Source organism: Xenopus tropicalis, chromosome 7 (genome assembly GCF_000004195.4).
Source record: "Xenopus tropicalis strain Nigerian chromosome 7, UCB_Xtro_10.0, whole genome shotgun sequence".
NCBI classification, from domain to species: Eukaryota; Metazoa; Chordata; class Amphibia; order Anura; family Pipidae; genus Xenopus; species Xenopus tropicalis.
The window spans coordinates 34682490-34690108 of NC_030683.2; the positions used below are offsets into that span (position 1 = coordinate 34682490).

At 41.4% G+C, this 7619-nt stretch overlaps 1 protein-coding gene across 1 annotated transcript in view; it reads right to left on the reverse strand.

Annotated features, from left to right (window-relative positions):
* loxl4 (lysyl oxidase like 4) overlaps positions 1–3098 on the reverse strand; it is a 46461-nt gene extending 43363 nt beyond the window's left edge. Inside the window, exon 1 of the mRNA XM_018095780.2 lies at positions 2991–3098. The gene's annotated coding sequence lies outside the window, so the exon portion shown is untranslated. The remainder of the gene's footprint in view (positions 1–2990) is intronic.
* Positions 3099–7619: the final 4521 nt, after the last annotated feature.

The following is a 7619-nucleotide window of genomic DNA, read 5'->3' on the forward strand; positions in this document are numbered from 1 at the left end:
GAAAGACTACTATAGTTATACAAACAAAGTTGCTGTGGGGGCAGCCATTCAAAGGAGAAATGGCACAGGTCAAATAGCAGATAACAGATAAAACACCATAATAGTCTACAGAGCTTATCTGTTATCTGCTTTAGAACCTGTGCCTTTTCTCCTTTTTTCAGTTTAAATGGCTGCCCCCGTGGCTACACGCAGCATATTTATATAAACTACAGTAGTGTTTCTGTAGCAAACACAACTTTTACCAGTGGAGGGCATCAAAACATGATATTTTTATTACTTTAAAGCGCTTTAATTTTTTGGTGTTACCGTTCCTTTAACTACATGGTAGATTGTGATCAGATTTTTTTGCAGTTTTTATCTGAACCACAAAGTCTTGTCATGCAACACCATGCAACAATACAAGTCAGTGTAAAGTCAGATAAGATAAAGTTGAATGGTGTCTTTTGTTCATGCTTCAATTTAACAGTCAAAATATTTCAATGAGAAAAAAAAATCTTTCAGACACCATCTAATTTTATCTTGTTGGATGCAGACTCAGCATGCAGTATTGCCTTACAAAAGGTGAATGGCAAATGTTCCATGCAGTTTACACATGAGATTTTTCTGTCAAACCCATTGCATCTGACCCATGCGACTACATCACTAGGATGTGATCTGTCAATCCCACTCCATCCAATGGAAGCTCCCATGTAGTTTAGCTCTTAAGGAGAGGGAAAGATCACTGGGGGGTGCCAATATGTAATAATTGCATACATGAAAACGTGGGTTGGTGCTTCCATTAGCTGAAAACTGCACTGGCCCAGAGTACTTATGTAGGAGCGCCATGCCACCATTTTCTTCTTCTTTCTTGAATTGCTCTACATCTGTGGTGCACGTGTCCATTAGAGTGAAAAAAAAACTTATAAGCAAAAACCCGACTTTTCACTCTACTCACCATGTGCACTGGCCGGGGGCTGCAGAGATCATAGAAGAAGATGGCTACGTGGTGCTCCTAGAGAGGTACCCTGGGCACAAGGCAGTTTTCTTTTTTTCAGGTAAGTGATTATAATCTCATGGGTATTTCACATGGTTTCATACATGCTTCCTTTAGTTATGATCAATGAGCAGAGGCAGGCCAAGTAGGCTGGGCTCTGTAGAGTTCCATGCAGTGGTCAGGTAGCACTTCAGTGTTACATAGCAACCAGACAGCCCTCCCAATGGGTTTTGATTGAGGGTAGAGGCATATTTAAAATTACCATCTATGGAAAATGTTAAAATACTCCTTATGGTGTCAGTATCACATTAATCTCTTTTGATTCTCTATAAAACATAAAAATGACAGCTATATGTGTATATATATATATATATGCTCTGATTTACAAACTGAGTGGCTTGAATGTGAATGAGCTGTGCATTGAATCACAGACATTAGTTGATAACATGAGTCTAAAGGCCACAGGGCTTCCAATCTCTTAACCTGCAATGAAAGACTTCATAGAAATACAGGGGGAGTTTTTCCTGCCTTAGAACACCCTCCATAGATTCCATGTGCTTTGCATTACGCGGATCATTACTGTTACTATTAAATAGCACCATTGAAGCTGCCTGCTCCTCTATTCACTTCTCTGCCCTGGAATCTTGACGGTGGAAAGATGTAGCCTGTGAGAGTGTGTGTGGGTGGCGTGACTGCCTCCGTACTGTGTCTCTATGGCTTTGTGGAAAAATCAGAGGGTTTCTAAACTTGCTTGAGAGGTGGAGGTGTTCTCTTCTAAGCGCCTCAGTGCTGCTGACTCAACTTCTCCCAGTGACAGCTGAGCACAGTGATCCCCCATCTAATCACCTTTCCTTCTAGCAATGAACTCAAGTCTGAGCTAAGGAGATGTAAATTCCTTTAGAATTTCTATAATAACTGTGTTAACTCTTAACAATGACCCATGTCCCCTTTTGAGTAATTATGGAGTGCACAAATAACCAGTCTCTAGGCAGACTAGAATGGGGCACTCCTTCTATATGAGCTACCAAGTCCATCATTTAAAGTGAATAAATCACCAGTGAATAACTAGCAACCACGAGAATCCACACAGTTGTCTCTGATGTTGAAATAGAGTAAACTCTTCTTTAAAAGACATGGTCCTTCAGTCAAAATTGTTACTATTCAGTCATTCAATATTCAGAAGGCAACAGGATAAAAACGTAATTATGTAGTATCTTATCAGAAAGTGGAGAGGATGCAATGCTCCTTCATTACTGACTACATTTCCCACAATCCTCAGGAGGACCATTAAAATATATATGCAAGTTGAGTGATATGTTTTTAATTGCAATAAGTAACTATCCCAATGCTTTAGGACATACAGTAGGTCATTCCAGAACCTAAGTAGTTGAGTCAGGGAATACATTTAAAATCACTTATGTGTAAGGTATCTATAAACTATTCATTTAGAGGATGCCTGCATCTTTTCTTTAAATATTAGAGAGACTTAAAGAAGCAAAGGTTTAACTATAGCTCGAAGCTGACAAGATAAAAGTGGCTCTGTTTGCTCTGAATGAACAGGAAACATTTGTTTCCATGTTTAGAGCTACTGATGTGTTCCAGCCGGTTTTATTTCCACACTTTCATTTTATTTACAGATATAAACTGGATCATGCCATGAGAGATTATGATGAAGCCATTAATTCATTTTAAGAGTGAATAAAACACCCCAAGCTGTTATTACAGTATGTGTGTTCAGCATTAGGGGATGAACTCCTAGGGGCCTATTATAGCACAAATAAAATGTATTCATGTGTCCTGCAGTCAGAAGCAATGAAGCAGGAACATTTCTCTCTCCCTGATATCTGCATTTTGTACCTATTCTAATAGGGGTATGTCGTTTAAACATGGGACATTACAGCTTGAAACTTCTGATAATAAACTGTATTATAATAAAATTGCCCATATAAATGAAAATTAATTATGCAACAAAACTACAGTCTTATGAGGAAAAATGTGTAGAAAAATGTGGACTCACCAGAAAGTGGTTAGAAGCAGCAAGCTGAGTAGCTCAGTAGGATTCTTGTTCTGTGCCAAAATTCCAGCTCCTTTCCATCTTCCTCAAATACACCCTTGCATGGGCTGGGATGACTGGCTGGCTTTCACTGGCTTGTTTGTTCCTACAGTTGCACGGCTGCTAACTGCACCCTCCCACTTAATTCAAGGTAGCCTGGCAGGACTTCTTCATATAGGTATTCTATGGCCTCTTATTGCCCCCTCAAGGACTGATCCTCTATAGCAAAATATTATGACTAAAATACATGTAGTGGACTGTCCAATGGGGAAAATAAAATTCATTCAAAAAGTAGCTGTCTTCTCATATATATATATACACAGTATATATAGTCACACAATCTGGAAGCACTCATGGACAAGGGAAGAACAAATTTATTAGGAAATTCGCATCATCCCCCACATCATTGCGTTTCAGTTCCTCTAGAACTGTCGGTTCTAAGAAGGTTCTAGAGGAATTTGTATTAGGAGTAACCAAAAATGGTTTATTTAGATGAATCAGGGCTTTACATATGAGCTGCTTTATGCAATACATTTTTATAGAGATCTACATTGTTTGGGGGGGTGTAGTTTTCCTTTGGACGCTGTTACTAAACAACTTTGTATAGTTTTCCTCTAACAGGTAACAGATACTTTAGGCCCCACAGTGTAGTAGAATTTATAATTGCAGTGGATATAAGCAGGGCCACACCAGCAGTCATGATACTGATACTACTAAGTACACAGGGCCCTCCCCACCAGGGTGCCCTAATTATCAACCTATTGGCCACCTAGCTTGTGGAAAACCATGCCCCTGAACCATCCCAGTTGTGCCCCATTATGCTGATACCAGAGGCATAACTATAGAGCAGTGGTTCTCAACCTTCCTAATGCCACAACCCTTTAATACAGTTCATCTTGTTGTGGTGACCCCCAACCATAAAATTATTCCTAAGACCATTGGAAATATGTGTTTTCCGATGGTCTTAGGCGACCCCTGTGAAAGGGTTGTTCAACCCCCAAAGGGGTCCCGACCCACAGGTTGAGAATCGCTGCTATAGAGGAAAATCTGAAGTACCCAGCCGCGTTCCCCACTCATGTCCCCCACTGTGTTAGGAGGGGGCATGCCAGGTCAGGTGCAGTGAAGCAGGGTTGATAGGCAATAGTAGGCACCAAAATGAAGGTCAGTTAAGGAGGAACATGTTCTATAGTGAACAATATAATCTCACCAGCCAGTGATGTAGCATTAAGGCACCCACTGGGTGGCTGGGTGAGTTAAAGGAGAAGATGTGAGGGACTACCGTATAGCTGATCTCATGGTCTGGGCCCTCATCCCCGGGACCCTGCCCTATACACTGCCACCTGCACAATCCCTCTTTTATTGATACTGGGGGCGAGGCAGTATTATTAATCACAGCTTGGGAGGAATTCTTGCCAGGACTGGGGAGCCACCCACACCATGGTTTGAAGCACTAAGGTTAGTTTTGTTCTCTTCTGGGTGTCCAGTAGGGGCTTAACTTGTGAAAAATAGTAGGGTTACACAGTAATTATTTTTTTTGTTAAACTCTATAGAGACATGCAATATGCCTGGGCTTAAATCCCCTTTAATACATCCTCCAACAAGAATAGTAGGGCATGTAATGAAGTTTGAGAGAGTGTTAGGATGAAAACAATCTTACATTCATGTTTACTATTGTAGGGACCCAAAGGGTTAAATTGCCTTAGGACTTTAAATCCTAACACATCCAGTTCCCTTAGTTGCTGGGCAGAAGGGAATGTATCTAAGTAAGTTTATATACATATGTATGCTATTGGCTAGCAGGGATGGTGACCACTTCCTGCCTCACTTTGGTATAGTGCTGGGAAAGGAGTGGCACCTTCCTCTTTGCTTCCACCTGAGGAACAGGGTGGGTGTAGCTGTGAGCCCAGGGCACGGGCCCAGGCCCAGTTAAAGTCGGGGAACAGGGCCCTGTGAATGAGGCATTAGATAGTGGCATGTGTAGCTCCAATACCATAAACTCTAGGGGTGTAAGGCAGTTAGGGCTGAGCTAGAAAGAGCAGTTCTGAGCTCCTACATAGGACTGGCAGTTTTGGAGGTATCTCTCCCAGGCCATATTGCCTGTAGTGTAGGGATCACAGTGGATAGGGAATCAGGATATAGAATTCCCTGAGGGGATCCACTATGAGGTGTGGCAGTGAGATTCCTGCCAGTCTGCCTGCAGGGGAGTGTCAGTCTGTATTACACTCTGTATGTGGTGTTGCCTGTACCAATGGCCTCTGAGAAGCTGTATTGTGAGTAAACCCTGTGGATGTTTAATAAACACTTATTATTTTGAACCTCTGCTGCCCTCTGTTTTTATTTTTCTGTATAGCAGCAAGAGAGGTGTAGTTTCACAACATCATCACCTTCCTCACTTAGCGAAGGCCCATTCAGGGTGAGAGAGTACTGTGTAACCCATGTTCTACTGGTACTAGGCCGAGAAGGCAGATATAGAGCTGAAATAGAGATTAAACTATATTTAAATAGATCCAAAAAATCAAAATGTAAACAAGCAGGGAAAGGGCCTGTGTGCTTGTTATGGCCTAAAGATGAATATGCAGAGCTAACAGATTACATCCACCTAATGAATAATCTTCTGTTGCTATAAAATAGCCTGTAGGTTGCTATTAGGTATTTAACTGAGCTTTGAAAGAGCAGGGCAGCTTAATAATGTTACTCTCTCTACTCGCCTGACCCTTTCAATTGTTCCAAACCCATCAGTAAGAAGGAATCACTGATTCTCCAGGCTGCCCACTTACTGGAAGGTACAGCATAAATCAGTGTTTGTTTCTCTAAAAGCTTTAAACTCTCTATTATTTATATCAATGGGCTTTTAAAGAGCAGTGCAATTTAATAATGTGACTTACTCTGTCCACTGGTACGTTTCTTTAACAGCGAAAGAGAAAAAAGCCAAAAAGATTCCCACACATTTTCACTACCTACAAGGGCCACAGCTTGCCCCTTATCTGTATGAACACTTTGATGGTTGAGTAGACATATACAACTGGTACAATATACACTGTTAATCATTCAGATGTATGTTGCAGACAGCATTCGCTTCAGTACAACCATGTTAAACAAAGCTGAACTTCATCACCATAAATACATTTTGGGTATTTTATAGGTCTCTGGTACTGTGTGTGATTCACTTGTTAGAGACCCAACAAATTACTGTACTTTAAAGGACATGTAAAGCCTACATTTGCCTACAATGTATATCAGTTGGGTACGCCTCCCCCACCCAAATGGCATTATTTGTACTGCATATATCCCCTCTGCTTGCTAGCACCATCACATTTTCCTAAAGCAAATAGCAGCTTTCACCAGGTGGCCATTTTTACTTTGACACATAATTGGATACATTTAAATCTGCAAACAGCATACACACACACAGACCCTTATTCAGCATACATTTCATCAAGAATACAGCCTCACACAGGCATGACTGTCTCTGATAAAAGTTCTGCTTTGTTTGAGATGAGCTCAGGAGAGGAGGTTAGGAGAAACAAACTGAAGCAGACAGGTAGAGCTGAGTTTCTATGAGAACCAGCAATGCCATCTCTTCACTGGCTGCTAGACTGGGGGGCGTGTTTAGTAATCTGAACTTAGAACAACTGAGCATGCCCACAAGCCAGGAATCAAAGCAAATTCCTGAGGAAGGGGACCGAGTGATTAAGGAGATGTTGCAGCCTTACTATTAACCTCTGGACAACCAGTGTGGCAGGTATTGAAAGATTTCAAAGAGGCTGTTCATTGATTACATTTTTGTGTGTGGGGTTTACATGTCCTTTAAAGGAGGACTAAACCTCAAGATTAGGCTGGAAATGTCTCACTTTATGTTCTATAAGCCAAAGGACACCAGAGCCATTTACCAATAAAATGTGCCTCTGTAAATGACCCCAGTAGCTCCCCATCTTTTTTCTACTGGCTCATAGAACATGCTAATGGCCTGATGATTTTAATATCCCCTAGGTTTAGCTTTACAAAATCTATCATATATAGCATATTGAAGTCAACACTCGTGCACTATAAATTCACAAATATGTTACCTTGAGGGCAGAGAATGCTTTATCAGAGAGGCCTATGTAAATACAGCCATAAGCACTCACAGACAATCTACACTGAGTCCTTTATCTTTTTTGTAAACATGTTCTTGGGTATCTGACCTCCTCGCTCAGAAAAATTCTTCATTCCTTGGGCTGGAGTCTGCGCAGCTCTCTCCTCTCCTGCTCCCCCTCCCACAATAATGCTAAGGACTCCCTCCCCCTCCCTTAGGAATGTGTAATCTGTGCTACCAATGGCTAGAGCTGCAGCAGGAAGCTATGAAGAACTAGCTAAAATGGCAGCTGCAATCTTAAACAAACAGAGAGAGCTTCTAGGGCTGTTAGGTATGGTAAAGCTTTCTGCAGAATAAATATAGTGTTCTAGGTGGCACTAATGTGGCGAAACTTACCTTTTCTTGCCTTTCATTCCAGTGCTGTGCACAAGATGAGTAAGGTTTCCTTTGGCTGCATATCATGCACAATTAATAAGCAAGGGCAAGGCCACAAAACCCTGCCTAGATTTACGCCAGAT